Raw genomic sequence first — 15,009 nt, forward strand, 5'->3', positions numbered from 1 at the left:
AAAGACTGCTAAGAGACTGAGAGTCAGGAGAGATGCACTTCCCCATCTGAAAAATTGTCTCAGGTTATTAAAAATGTGACCAGTGCTATCTCAGTACTGTATCCCAGTTTGAAGCCATACTGAAAGGGGTCCAGATAATCAGTTGCCTCCAGGGCCCTTTGAATCTTCAGTCCAACAACTCTCTTTACAATCTTCCCTGAAAGGGAAGCAGAAACGTGTCCAACTTTGGCTGCTCTGTGACAGCCAGATGATTTTCAGCTTCAAAGCCACCCCTTCTGCTACTACTGCCAATTCACTCAGCTGGTCTGTCACTTTGGACAAATCCTATGCTTACAAGGTTCCTAGACCAAAAATCACAGCACCTTCTCAACTAACAGAACATTGCTTTGCGAACACTACTCATTGGTTCAACACATTGTGGGTCATTATTGTGCCATAGGAAAAAATCTGCAATCTAAAAATCTTTGTCCTCATATGCAGACCAACTGTATTTTCATAAACAAGCCAATATTCACCAATCAATAATTTCCACAGCTCCTCCTCAAAGAACTGATTTCCCTCAGTGCCATATTTAATCATAGGTAGGCTATATGACAGGATCCTTAAAATACAGGATATCTACAGTTTTCTGCCAAACAAATCACCAGTCCATTAATGTATTATATATAAGTATTGCTGTTCTTCCGTAGTCAGCATGAAAGACAAAGGGTCTCTTTTATTTGGGGACCCAAATATATTAACTGAGTGGGAAGAAGCCTGATATGAAATGCCATGGTTTGTTTAACCATAGTTTATTAGATAATATAAAATCAGGTTGGTTCACATTACATGCAAAGCCAAACATTTATGGCTTAGGTTTATACTTGAATCCCGTTTCACCAATTCACATTAAGAATCACCTGCCTTTTTAACAAAATGAAAGACAAGGAAAATGCTTACTTTAGTTGCTAAACCGCCAATAGATATAAAAAATTTAAAAACAAGACAGTGGAAAGGTAGAAAGGGAAACAAAACTGTACACAAATCCATACAGAATAGAGGTTAGATTGCTATATAAATTGCCCAAACAGTACTGCTCGTTGAAACTAATTTGAGGCACACCTTCCTAGTAACTCTGAAAAGCTTATTTATCAAGTTTATAATAGTAACTTCTCAAAGGAAATATCAAGTAAACTGCAAAACTAATACAAACCCAGAGCATATCAATAGAAAACAAATCATTTTTACCCTGAAAGTAGTATTGGTTTTCCAGAAACAGCAATAGAACATGTCCTCACATCAATAACCAAAATTTAAGCATTCCTGAAATTTTTCATGTTCTTCTTTTAAAATATTTAATATGCAAGTATCCTCTAGAGTTATATTGCTTCCAAACCAAATTTTATTCCAAGCTAACAGACTCAGTTTGGATCAGACTCTGACCGGTAGACTTTAATTTTAAAAAAGTATGCCCATTCAATCATCTGAGGCATGATCTGGTAAAACAAAAACATTACATTTATCCTGTCAATAACGAATATATATCTTCCATCACTTTTTATCCATTAAAACTGTAAATGAATAGTTGTATCATAAATGTGATCAATGGTTTTATGAACTTCAAGACTCTGAATTTTTTATTTTCAACATTATTCAATATTTCATTATTATAATGAAACCCAATCAAGATTAGCAGAACTTAATGGCTATTGTGGCGAGAATGTTTATCTTTCTCCTTCTCCTGATTAAGCTATGTAGCTGCACAATAACAACATTAAACAGTGTATTTTAGAGTCTTCAGCAATGTGTCAACATTTTAAACTAGAAATCAAATAATAGTGAGTCATAGTGAACTAAATAAGACTCTAATAAGAACTTCTACAACATTTTACAACTTTACATAACAGAATTAGCTGCTGCAGGGTGCTTAAAATAGAAAATATTTGAAAACTATGTCCAAAGTAACACTTGGCCATAAGTAAGCATTAAAACTACATTCAAATGAATGCTGAAAACTAAAACGAAATCTTTTCAGTCCAATAACATTTTGTGAAGAAAAAACAAGAAACTGACCTTCAAGTACATTCCATCTTATGAAAGTATAAATTTAAACCAAATGATGCCTTTTTAACTGGGAAATGTTTACTTTTATCTTGAAGATCGTTCCTTGATTTTGTGACGTCACTGCAGGCTCTTAGAATAGCTTTTCTTAAACCACAAGGGGAGATAATTGAAATGCAAATCCTTTTCAATCTGTTCCTTCACTATTTCCATGGTTGCCAAACCCTACAAGGTTGTCAAAGAACAGTGGTTCTCTGTAACTAAGGCCAAAGAGTTCCAGTCTCATTTCTTCCAATACTTATCAAGGCAGCACTATTTATATGTTGTTATATTTCAGTTATTTTTGCTCAGTTTTAACAAACCTGTTACACTAATTCCCTAAAAAAACTTTTTCCACTAAATTGGTTATTTTAAAAATCATACACAACTAGAAAATCACAACTCTCGAATTTGCATAGGAAATTTACTAAGGACTATTTTAGAGCTAAGCCAAAGAACCCTAAGGCTATAATCCTAGATCCATTTACCAGACAATAAGAACTTAATTCAGTGAGAATTACTTCTAAGCAAACATGAATAGGACTTCCTTATTGAACCTTTTTCAAATTTAGTACATGGTTCCAAAACGTATAGCAATGAGGCTTTATGACGCTCCAGGTCTTGGATCAACAATGACAACCATGGGAACACTTTATATTTCATCTGCTCATTGAATCATTTTAAGGCCTAGAATGGTGTCTCGATTAAGAAAGCTGATCATTTCTTGGGTACAACTTATTTTTTTTAGATTTGTATTAACTACCTATGTTGAATGATCAAGCTCTGATGACCAAACCCAGAAGATTCCGGTTTTGGAAATTTCAAAAGATTTGTTTCACCTCGCAAAACAGGCACTCCATCTCTATGCTTTTTGTTTAATTTTTCATCCTACATGGATGCATGCAGGATGTTTCTTTAGGGTAAAATTGGCTAAATATTCTCCCTTGCCAACCTTTCTTTAACTTTTAATTGTGTATCATTATTATTTTTACAAAAATCCAGAATCCATTAGCCACAGAATTAAAATATTCCCCGACATGTGTTTACTTAGCTGGGAAACCGAGTATTTAATTAGTTATCTGCCACCATACTAGTAGTAAATAGTACGGTAACAGATTGAGTTTATTCTGTTGGGCAAACCCAGTTTGTGGACCTTTATTGCTTTGCATTAAATACGAAGCAGTTTCTCAACATCCTTCACTGCCACTACTATTGTTTCTACAATATTTACCAAGAGTGATGAAGATCTCACTAAGCAAGAGATATATGAAAGGACAATAACAATTCAGTAGGGCAGCTACTGAAAGATGATTATGTTTTTTTTTTTTGGTGTGGGGTGTTGTTTTTTTTTGTTTTTTTTTTATAATTTTTATTAAAAAATTAATATTTTTAGAAAAAATAAAAAAAAAGGGGGGGAAAAATTTTTTTTTTTTTTTTTTTTTTTTTATTTTTATTTTTTTTTTTTTTTTTTTACTTTGTTGGGGGGGGAAAATAAATGTTTTATTTTTTTTCATATTCTTGCCTCTGGATAGAAGAGGCAGGGATATGATAGATGAAAATTGCTGAAAAGTCCCTGTGACCCCTCCTTTGACATGAAGTGAAAATACATTTTAAAATGAATTGGAAGAGCAGGAGAGGGTTGTGGATTCTTATTTAGTAATTGGAATACTGCAGCCCTTTCATAGGGATTTTGTGGATAGTAGAAACGTGGGGGGAAATCTTTTCCCACTCAAAATACTTTTCTTCTCATTCTCAGTAAGGATGGAGGACTAGGAAAATAATATTTATGTTAATCGAGTCAGTGAATTATAGGTGGTTAAACTTGATTTATAAGTATAATCTGGAAATAATTTAATTTTAAGAGTTAGGAGAAGGAAATATGCTATTCCTATTATTAGCATCAGATTAAAAATTCAATATTTTATTGGAAAGGGGAAAAGAATATATTTTACAGTTACACCTGCATTTAATAATTTCTTACACAATTTCAAAACTGCATTTTATGAAATTTAATCTATTTAAACTTGCTCAGGCCTAGTCTGAGTAAAATTTTCACTGCATCCATTTTGAAGACGAGTCCCCAATTTCCTTCCAATGTGCCTTCAAACCTGAAACAATGCAAATACTTCAGTGCAAAAGTATGATTTCCTGTAGTCACATTTATTATCTGTCCTTAGTATCATGACCATCATGTAAGGCTTCTTAAAGTTACATTTCTATTATAAATATTATCATGAAAAATATCACCCAACTTTGCCACTGTATTTCCCACTTCTATTATAGCATCTTATTCTAATTATTCTCTTTTTGTAAGTACTTATGGTGTATTCTTTAAAACACAATTTGTTTTTTTAAAAAAAAGCACACAATTTGCTTAGTACTCAATAGGAAACTCCAGGCCAGGCAAAGAGAAATCAAGCGAGAAAATAGCCTTGAGTCCTTGCATAGTTGCAAGAGACATACTGTAAACCTGACCGTTAATTCCATGGGGTCTCATGTTTGTTCCCAAGCTAACAGACTAACAGAAAAAACAAATAGAGACCAATAACAACTCACAGTTCTAATTGTCTAATTATAAACACAGCACAAAAAATCATTGGTTGATGATTTTCTCTAGAGCACTAAAAATCTCCAGACCGTTCTCATCCTGGTCATTCATATTTTGAACTGTTACCAACAGGGAGACGCTATAGGTGTCTTAAAATGAGGACGAATAGACTGAGAAATTTTCTTTTCCAAGGCAATAATTTATTATTGTTTGAATCAAACAATGCATATGCGATTTAGTCCTATGTATATAGTGGCATTTTTAAATTATCTAACTTACTATATGTTTTAGATAGGTTTTAGATTAGGTTTTAAATTATTATTATTTTAATTATTTTAATTTTTAAATACTCTGTAGTGTGATTGTGATGTGGTGTTTGGGGCACTGTGCTGGAGCTTTCAAATTTCATTGTATTTGTAGAATGCAATGACAATAAAGGTATTCTATTCTATTCTATTCCATTCCCTAGTCATATTTCTCCATATCACCACATTGACTGTCAAGTCATATTTTCTTCATAGGTCATAGTCCAGACTAACTAATAAAAATATAAAACGTAATAGCCAATTGTACAATTTTGGATGGAATTTTCATATGCCAACAAGGAGATGTCATAAATATAGCACATGTATAGCTTAAATGAGTATTCAGGTGAAAAAATCAGATTTTACATAACTGTATCACATTTATGTACATATGCTTACAGGAAACTTTGTTAACTAACCTAAAATTGTGGTGGTTATATTACTAGGCCCCTATCCCAAAAGGTAAAGGTTCCACCTCTGTCCTTACAATATCTTTCCAGATATGTTTAGCTCATTTAACCATTTACCAGGAGAAAGGCCCATTTAAAGGTCCTATTCTGCCGAAAGGCTTAGAAACCTTGGATGTCTAAAGCTATTGCAAAGCTACTTCTTGCATGCCTCTTCAATACCAAACAGGGAAGTATTGTTTTGGCATGATATATCTGGAATAAACTAGGCATTAATGTTTATTTGAACTTTGGAGAAAGGAAACAACCAGAGATATTCTGCAGGATGGAACTATGAAGGCACCAAGTCCTCAAGGGCAGCACAAGTTGGTGATGTCCTTTTATCCCTTTCTAGGTTCAAGTCTGTGGAAAAGGTTAGAGCTAATCACTCTTTGTAATGAAAGAATCTCCCCTGTTCCATTCTCTTTCTCTAATTGTTTTAGCAAAAGACTGAAAGAGAACAATACTTCCTTTCAACCATCTGGTACTCTAGCATTCCAGACAATATAAAGAGAAAAGAAAAGATGTCTCAAGGTCTGTAACCGAGTTTCAAGGTTAAGAATTTTTAAAATATTAAATATGGTAGCAAAATCAGTTACAGTTAGAGTATATGCTTTAGATCAGGGGTGTCAAACTCGATTTCATTAAGGACCGCATCTGCAGGATGGGTTGTGTTTGACTTTGGGGGCCTATGGTGGCCGTGGCCGTGGTGGGCACTCATGTCGGAGACACCTGTGGTGGCCTGAGCGCTTTGCCAGAGAAAACAGGCTCCTGAGCTGGGATGGCCTCTTGCAATCCTGTCAGGGAAAATGGAGCTTGGGAGCGCCACACATATGGGCCAGTCATTCACAGTTTCCAGGGCAGCCCCGCAGGCCAGATCTAAGCACCCCACAGGCCGGATCTGGCCCACAGGCCTTGAGTTTGACACCACTGCTTTAGATCAAAAGAATCAAAATCTAAATCTGCATCTCCAATTCAAAAGAAACTTGAGCATCAGCCATATAAAATATCCCTGGACAGAAAGAAAAAGTGAAAAAAAGTTAGGATTGTGGAAAACAGTATTATGCAAATCAAAAGGAAATGGATCATTTATAGTCATAGTCCCAAACCAAATGATTTTCAGAATGTCTGTATGCATAATTTTTCTGTATATGAACAAATATATAATTATACTGTATGTATATAGAATTGTTTAAAATCCCTGTTCTATAACAAACATCTTTATAGTACAAGTACAAAATAAAGCTAAAAAATAGTAAAAAATAGATTACATACAAAAAAATAAAATAAACCGTAAGTTTATCAATTTTGCATATGAGGTAGAATTTAACTACCTTTATTAGAGTTGTGGATATTTTAAGAGTTAAAAACTATAAGTAAAATTAATCAGAATGAGCAGAACATTTGTTTCAGTGGTAGGATTATTAACTCTAACTGTATGCCAGCAAAAAACAGGCAATTATAGTAAAACCCTTTTCTGATTCTTGCCCTAAACCATTAAAGAGGATCATGAAATAATCTATGTTGAGTGCAGGGTTGAATAACTGGATCTTATTTAGGAAAGGCTGCTCCAAAGCATAAAGAAGGTTCTCCCCCTTTTTCCCCCCTCTATTCTTCATCCAGCCCTCCAGATCGATCAGGCTGAATCTGCTTTGTACTATTCCCTCAAAGGCAAATGGAGTCCAACACATGGAGGTGGGGTCTGCCTTTCAGCTACACGGACTGAAAACAGGGAAGAGGCGGAGTAAAGAGGAAACAGGTAACAACTCAAGTTGAGAGCAACTAATTTCGCTTTGGGGAGGAAACTATTCTTAGGAAAGTTGGCACTTTCTCCAGAAGTTTAATTTTTAAAGAATTAAGGTTTTTTTCTTTAAAAAATGGTTAATGCAGTCTTACTGAGCGCTAGTAGCAAAGACAAATCTGGACAAAAAGAAAAGGTCCTCTTCTTTTGTAGTTATTGCCGCTCCTGCATATACTGGCTGTTACTGTTTAAGATGTATCGCCGCTATGCGAGGATTCGTGCCGGGAAAACCGGCTGGCACCTACCTGCTTTGCCTTTACCTAAGAAGTGCAAAAACCTCGGCGAACCTGCATTTGAATTTTAGCTCGGAACCCGCGCCCAGCGGATTCGATCTCGCGATATTTAACGGCTCCGGCTTAGAAAGACGCTGCGCATGCGGGTTAGAGAATGCGCCCTGGCGGGGGGAGGAGGTAGACTTTTCAAAGGCTTTAGCTTCTCTTCGGGCAGCGATGATATGGAAATTGAGCATACTCGGTGATAGCCGACAGGATAACGACGTGATTTCCGAGGTGGGGTAGGGAGAAGGCCGTGGACTCCGTTGCCAATTTTGCAAACGACTTTGCTGCAAGGAAGAAAGGAGAAATCGGATCTTTGTAGATCCCCGTAAGAAAGTCCAGAAATAGTCCATATTTCACAAGAAGAGTTCTCTACTCGTTGTATGCCACCAGACTTGAAATTCTAGACCTAGAAAACCTTGAATTACGCCGTCTTCGATCTGATCTAAGTATGGTATATAAAATCATACATTGCAATGTCCTACCTGTCAATGAATACTTCAGCTTCAACCATAACAACACAAGAGCACACAATAGATACAAACTCAAGGTTAATCGCACCAAACTTGATTGCAGGAAATACAACTTCAGCAACAGAGTGGTCAATGTCTGGAATACTCTACCTGACTCTGGTTTCTTCCCCAAACCCCAAAAACTTTAACCTTAGACTGTCTACTATTGACCTCACCCCTTTCCTAAGATGTCTGTAGGGGGTGTGCATAAGTGCATTAACGTGCCTTCCATCCCCGTCCTATTGTTTCTTTTATTTTTCTTATATGTACCCATTTCATGTATTCATAACTATGTATATACTTATACCTATTATCTTATAAGCGATTGACAAATCAAATCAATAAATAAATAAATAAAACTTAGTAGGATCCACCTGACATGACAATTCAAAATACTGATTATATTCGTCTGCATAGAAAGAGCTATTATAACCAGTGATATCCAAGGAATTGGGGAAGGGAAATCTATATATAGATATAAAGATATAGATATATAACAATGTATTCTTATAATTGAGATCTGGATTGAGATAATCATCACATACTGGTGACATTAACAGAATGTAGCCTTCTAGGAAAGTGGCCTGTTTGTGACTATTTCAATGTTTCTTAAAGTGTGGGTCTTGGGACCACTGGGGAATCTGTGAAATCAAAATTATTTGCAAGCGTGTGTTGGAAAATAATACAATATTAAGATCCCATGAAATAATTTTTGAGTAGCGGTAAGATCAGTGAATGAATCACTTTAAATGTTTAATATAGTAAATGCATATTACAAACAAACAAAAGCTATTTGGGGATCCCTCATAATTTTTTAAAAGTAGAAAGGTGTCCCGAAAGAAGAAAGTTTAAGAAACATTCAATTATTTCATACGATTTCATATGAAATCTTATCAGGATCCATAATTTTGCATCGTAGCAGTTTTATCCTTTAAGCCCTCAAATTCCATTCAGTGCAGCTTGTGTCACCATGGATTTTTATTGGATCACTTAGGTTAGTCACACTCTTTAAGCCCAGACTCCCCACATAAAGGGCATAAAGTGTAATAAAAATATCCCATATAAGGGATCTTTGAGTTCTTGAAGAAAAGGGTAACAATATCTCTGCATTCATCCAAGTGCAACATAATTAAAAAAATTTAGGATTTTGGTTTATTACTTGTGCTTAAATTGGCCAAAAAAAAATTCATGGGACTCTGAGTATATTAAAATTAGAAATTGCATCCTGTCTTCCCTTTATTGGTGAAGCCTAAACAACAAATTGTTTCTTGATCATGAGGTAAACTCAACATAGCATTAGAGCAGCACTTGCTTTCAGATAGTTTTGTGTACTCTGGCCCTATATCAGAATTGCAGCCAAATTACATTATCTTTTTCCTTGAATGCTATCTTTAAATAAGATCCTCCACTCAAGCATCAAGCCACTGGCTCCACCTTGTGGCAGTTGAGTTCCATATCTTGACATACAACATTGAATCTAAAAGTTAAGGATGAAAATCCTGTTCAGCTATAGCCGGTGAAAGTTTTTGTAACAGTCATCTTTGTCATTAGTAAAGTTAGTCCTTGACTTAAAACAGTTCATTTAGTGACTATTCAAAGATACAACGGCACATAAAAAGTGACATGACCATTTTTCTGGAATGGTTTGGGCAAAACAGCGCTTTTTCATGCGTTGATAAAAATAGGATCACCAACATGATCACCCACATCCTATGATGGATAGGAAGGTACAAGAAGAAGACCATTTTCACCCTTATGACCATTGTAGCATCCCTATGATCATGTGATTTACATTCAGATGCTTGACAATTGATTCAGACTTATGACGGTTGCAATATCCCGGAGTCGTGATTCCCTATTGACAAGCAAAGTCAATGGAGAAACCAGATTCACTTAACAACTGTGTTACTAATTTAAGAACTGCAGTGATTCACCTAAGAAAGGTGGCAGGAAAAGTTGTAAAATGGAGCAAACTTACTTAACAAATTTCTTACTTAATAAATTTTGGGCTCAGTTGTAAGTCGTAAGCTGTATAATACTGTTTTCTTCATGAAGATAAAAAGATATGGAACAACATCAACTTCTTAAATGAAGTATTTTACAGCTATTAAACGAGTTTTAAAAGCAAATATTGATGCAATTACTACTATGTTTATTTTTTGCATGGGCTATTTTCAACAAAATTGAAGAAATGGCGGTTGGTGTGCAAATAATGAAAACTTTTAGCACATCTTTTATATAGATGTATTTTATACCGTCCCCAAAAGTGCATATCATTTTCCCTGAAGGCATATTGCTTTTTATAGATATATGAAATCAGATTGGATGTATCATTTTTTAATTGTTTTGTTGGATTGAGAAGTGCCTCTTGCAATGAGATGCTCTGAGTGGACATTCACAAAATGTTTTTGGGTGTTTGGGGGAGGAGGCTCAAAGATGTGGCAAAAAGATTTTTGAGGCCAGGGAGACCTCCAGATTGTGCATCACATCTGAACAGAACAGAGCCATCTTGCCCAGAGTCAAGAATAGAAACATCCAAGATCCAAAGAACCTGAAAACCACAGCCACCCAGTTTCACAAGGTTGAGTCATTACTGAACTTGGTTCTTCAACCCAACAGTCATAACTTGCTCTTCCCCAGCCATATCCTGCAGACATAGGACAAAAGTTCAATTGGATGCATGATGCAAAGTACACATGGATATCAATAATAAATGAATGATACCTTGGCTTACTTCATAGCAGTGAATGACCAGTGGTTTTATGGAGATATTGAAAGTGGGAAAAGAGTGGGACAGAACCCTGAAGCAGTCTGAAAAAAAAAACTTGACTGGAACTGACTTTGCAAGAAGGAAAAGAACTATCTTGACTTGGTGTTCCCAATTCCCAAAGGCTGTTCAGAATAATGTCATAGTTAATGGTATCAAAGGCTGCACAGAGCGAGGATCAGGGGTAGGTTTCTACCGGTTCTGTCCACCTCTGTAGAAACCGGTAGCTCTGAAGAGCAGCAGACATAGAACCGGTTCTATGTCTGCTGATGTTTTTGCCCACCCGCCTGCCCGGGCTATTACCTGACTTTTATTTCCTGTTTTTTCAATTTCAGCTGCCATGTGAGGCACAGTTGCAGTTTAAAAAGCAGGAAAAAAGTGCTTTTTGAAAGGCTGGTTCTCTGCACGCAGCATGCTGATGACAATTTACAGGCACGCGCGCAGCGTGCAGGGAAGCACATCATTAAATCATCGAACCTCATAAATCACCAAACCAGTAGTTAATCCTGTCAGATCCCACCCCTGGCGAGGATGGACATACAATCCCCACAGTGTTCATGTTGTGCACTAACCCATAGTTGCTTAAATTTAAGACAACTGGATTCATGAAACACTAGACGTAGACTTAAACCTAGTATAGCTTAATTATAACTTTGAATGTGAACACTATACCATAAAACAAAGTTTACTATCCTCCATGGCTGGATTCACAAAGTGTACCAAGCAAGTAGCAAGCAGGTATACCAAGCAAGAAAAGTAAATTATGATGTTGTTTGAAGTATGAATTCAGCCTGTAGGAATTTCAGAATCATACAATTGAATGAGTTTTTTAAAAACAGTATATAGGTCAACTTCCTGCTCAGTGCAAGAATCAGTTAAATCAGTCCCCATTTGAAAACCTGAGAATTTCTCCCTTTTTTATGCAGAGCATTCCAATCTTTAATCATTCCTTCAAAGATACAGTTTGAATTTCCTTTGTTTAACTTCACATCCACCCAATGTCTTGTGTTATTCTGCATTTCAGTCCAACTCTTTTAGTCTATTCTCCAGTCTATTCTCGTGTGCTTAATTCATGTTAATAGCTGAAATCTCTTAAATCCTAAAATGTTCTGGATTTTAGTTAAGCCTGTGTGCAGCCCAATTTAGAGAGATCCTAGGGTGCTTTTGCAGAGATCAACATTCAGGGAATCCTTCATTAAGATATCGTACATCAAAAACTACACCAGCTAAGCTACAATTTTTAACTTTAAGCATTCCTCACTATCTATCTTCTTATAATCTAATCTCTCTCAGCAGCCAGCATCTTCTCTGAATTAAAACATCCCATTTGCATTTCCACTGTACCATGGGTCAATCTCCTTTCCTTGTCCTTTTTTTTTTTTTTTTTTAAGTGAATCGTAAAGCACCAGGATGACACAAATTCAATGCTGTCTGATAAGTCAGACTTCAAATTTGTATCTCATAAGATCAAAATACTTTTAAATATTTGTAAGTCACAATGATCTCTCTTCTATTTTTCAAGCTATAATAGATATGTCCAGCTCATTTAAATTTTACTTACAAGACTTGGTTTATTGGCTCTATCATCTTCATAACCCAAGCCGTTTTCCATCTTCCTTTTAAAGTGTGATGCCCAAAACTGGACACAGTACTCCAAGTACAGTATCGGTGAAATGAAACCTCCAAAAATGGTGATGCAACTATTTGGCTACTGCATGACATTATTTACTCATGTAGAATAGTAGCCAAGTAGAAGCCCTAAAAGAAATCCTTCTGACACCGGGTCCTAGCAGACCAAATCTCAATCTGATAAGCATTCCTGATGAGATGCTGGTTAGAGCAGACTGGAGAAAGACAATTAGAAGGAAATTTAAATAGAAGGTGCTTTTTCAACAGAGCATACTTAATATGTGGAATTCATATTAACGTGTGCTATTACCACAATATCATGTTAATAACTACAACTTGGATAGCTTTTAAACACAGATGAATAATGTCTAGTGGCTACATTCCAGCCTTTTCTTTTTCCTATCTAAATATTGGGTTTATTCTACTACAGTCTTGGTATCTTGCTGTTCCTCCAGTTTTCAAAACATACTGAACTTTTATCACATATTTCAATATTCTGGGATATAATTTGTTTTATCCTATGAATTCAAGTAAAATTCTTACAAACCGTGTATCAGACCTGAACTATGTCCATCACTACTCCTTGTTTTTATGCAAACATAGCCAAATGACTTTCCCTTACCAAACCATATTTAAGCAAACTGTCAGTTAACACTTTACTGCAGGTTATACTTGTATCATTTAAATCAAGTTTTGCAGTGCAACAGAATGCCAACCCCTTTGGTTCATGTGTGTTACTTATTTCTGTAGTCATCCTTTCTCCTTTTATCCAACAAGATGGAAAAGAAGCCAAATGATATGTCTGCAGAAGGGAAAAAAAAGATCAAGGACATTTTAAAAAGGAATGTAGCTGGATAGAACTCTTTATTTTTTTTATTTGTGAGCTATAAGGACTAGACTAGGATAAGATTACTGCTATCCAGGTAAAGTCTACCTGTTCTAAATTCTTAGACTGATCTTTTGAGATCAGAGAAGCTTTTGGGTTCCTGGAGTAGGAGCTGCTGTAAAGCCCCATTCATGTAAAGATAATCCTATTGATGTGCCCCTTGGTGTAACAGAAAGCTCAAGTTCTCAGTACACACAAAAATGGGTTCTTGATGCCATAACTTATACCACTAAAATACTGGAGTTAATGTCTTTAATTACTGTAGCCACTAGAGCAAGATTCTGCAACCTGCAACTCTAGAGCCACATGCGACTCTTTAGGCCCTCTGCTGCGGCTTCCTGTCGGCTGATCCCACCACTGGCTGGCCCCACCCCTCCCCTCCCCATCACTCCTCATCTAGCCTGAGAAAGTAAGGATGATGGCAGGGGATGGAGACTCGTTCCATATTCCAGAGCAGGAGGTGACTGGGTGGGATTGAGTGATGTCAAGTTGGCACGCCCACCCAGTCACACCGGTTGTTAAATTATTGGTTCCTGGTGTTTTCTGTGGGAAACAGGTCCAAATGGCTCTTTAAGTGTTTAAGGTTGCAGAGTCCTGCACTAGAACCTTCCAACTCTTTATTGCAGTTCCCCAAATCCCTCCCCCCCCATTATTAAATTTCAACTTCCTGCCCTAATATTTTTTTCATAAAATGAAGGAAAGCTTCCTTGATTCCTTCCAAACATCTGGATCTCCGGTCACTGTCTGTCCCGTGCAAACCTATTTACCAATTTATCTGGGGTCTCACAAATGGTTTGGTATGAGTCCTTATCACTAATTGTTCTTCAGCCTTACTTTAGAAGAAGTGAAGGAATTCTTTTGGAACACACAGAATTTTGCCCTCTAGTATGAACACCCACAGAGTAGTGCTTGCATGTGACAAGCGTGAGTTATGCAAGCAAGTTTGGAACCAGGGAGAGACATTCCTGGCAACAATTCTACATTCTTGGAGCTCGCCAAAAGAGAGCTTGCAAAAGAATGGAAGTCTTCAGTCCATCAAGACCCAAAAGCAATCATTAAAGTGGTAACGAACAGCAACTCTCATGTGATTTACAATGTAAGCATGGAAACAGATCACAGACCAGACTGTGATGCAGCAAAGATCTGTTTATTTTAAATTGATTTTTCCAGAGTGCAGTTACTTGGGTTTAGTTGCATAGTATTATTCTTTTCAAAAAAAATTCTTTCAATTGTATTTGGAGCCAAGATTTATTGAAATCTCTCTGTACATAATTTATTTTAAGGTTTATGCTGATGCATATTGACAAATGGTGTGTTATGCTATATAATCAAAAAACAAAAAGGATGTTTTGAAAACTTGTTAATTCCAACAGAGAAAAGAGCTGTATGGAATTTTAAAGTCAAGATGATTTACTGCAGTATGAGCTTTAGCAAAACAGAGATTTTGTAAAACTGTGAAGGTATGGGATATATATTATACACATATGGAGGTCTAGAAAAAGTTTTTTTTTTACTGGATGAAACTTAAAGATAAAGGGCTGCATTGTAAGAACAAGGACAGAACATGTGTGCCAATTGCAGACTTTTCAGAATTATTGAAATAAGATAAGAAGTAACATGGCTCTTCTGAGCCGTCATTTTATATTTCTCAGAACCCACTGAACTTCAGCATTTTTCTCTATTTAGAAGAAGTAATCTTGCAAGCCATATTTTTCCCTGTGATATTCTATGAAGTGAAAGTTAGACTTAGAGAAGGCAAAA

This window comes from Notechis scutatus, chromosome 2 (genome assembly GCF_049901735.1).
Source record: "Notechis scutatus isolate UNSWTSFEM ecotype Mainland chromosome 2, rNotScu1.2, whole genome shotgun sequence".
Classification (NCBI taxonomy): domain Eukaryota; kingdom Metazoa; phylum Chordata; class Lepidosauria; order Squamata; family Elapidae; genus Notechis; species Notechis scutatus.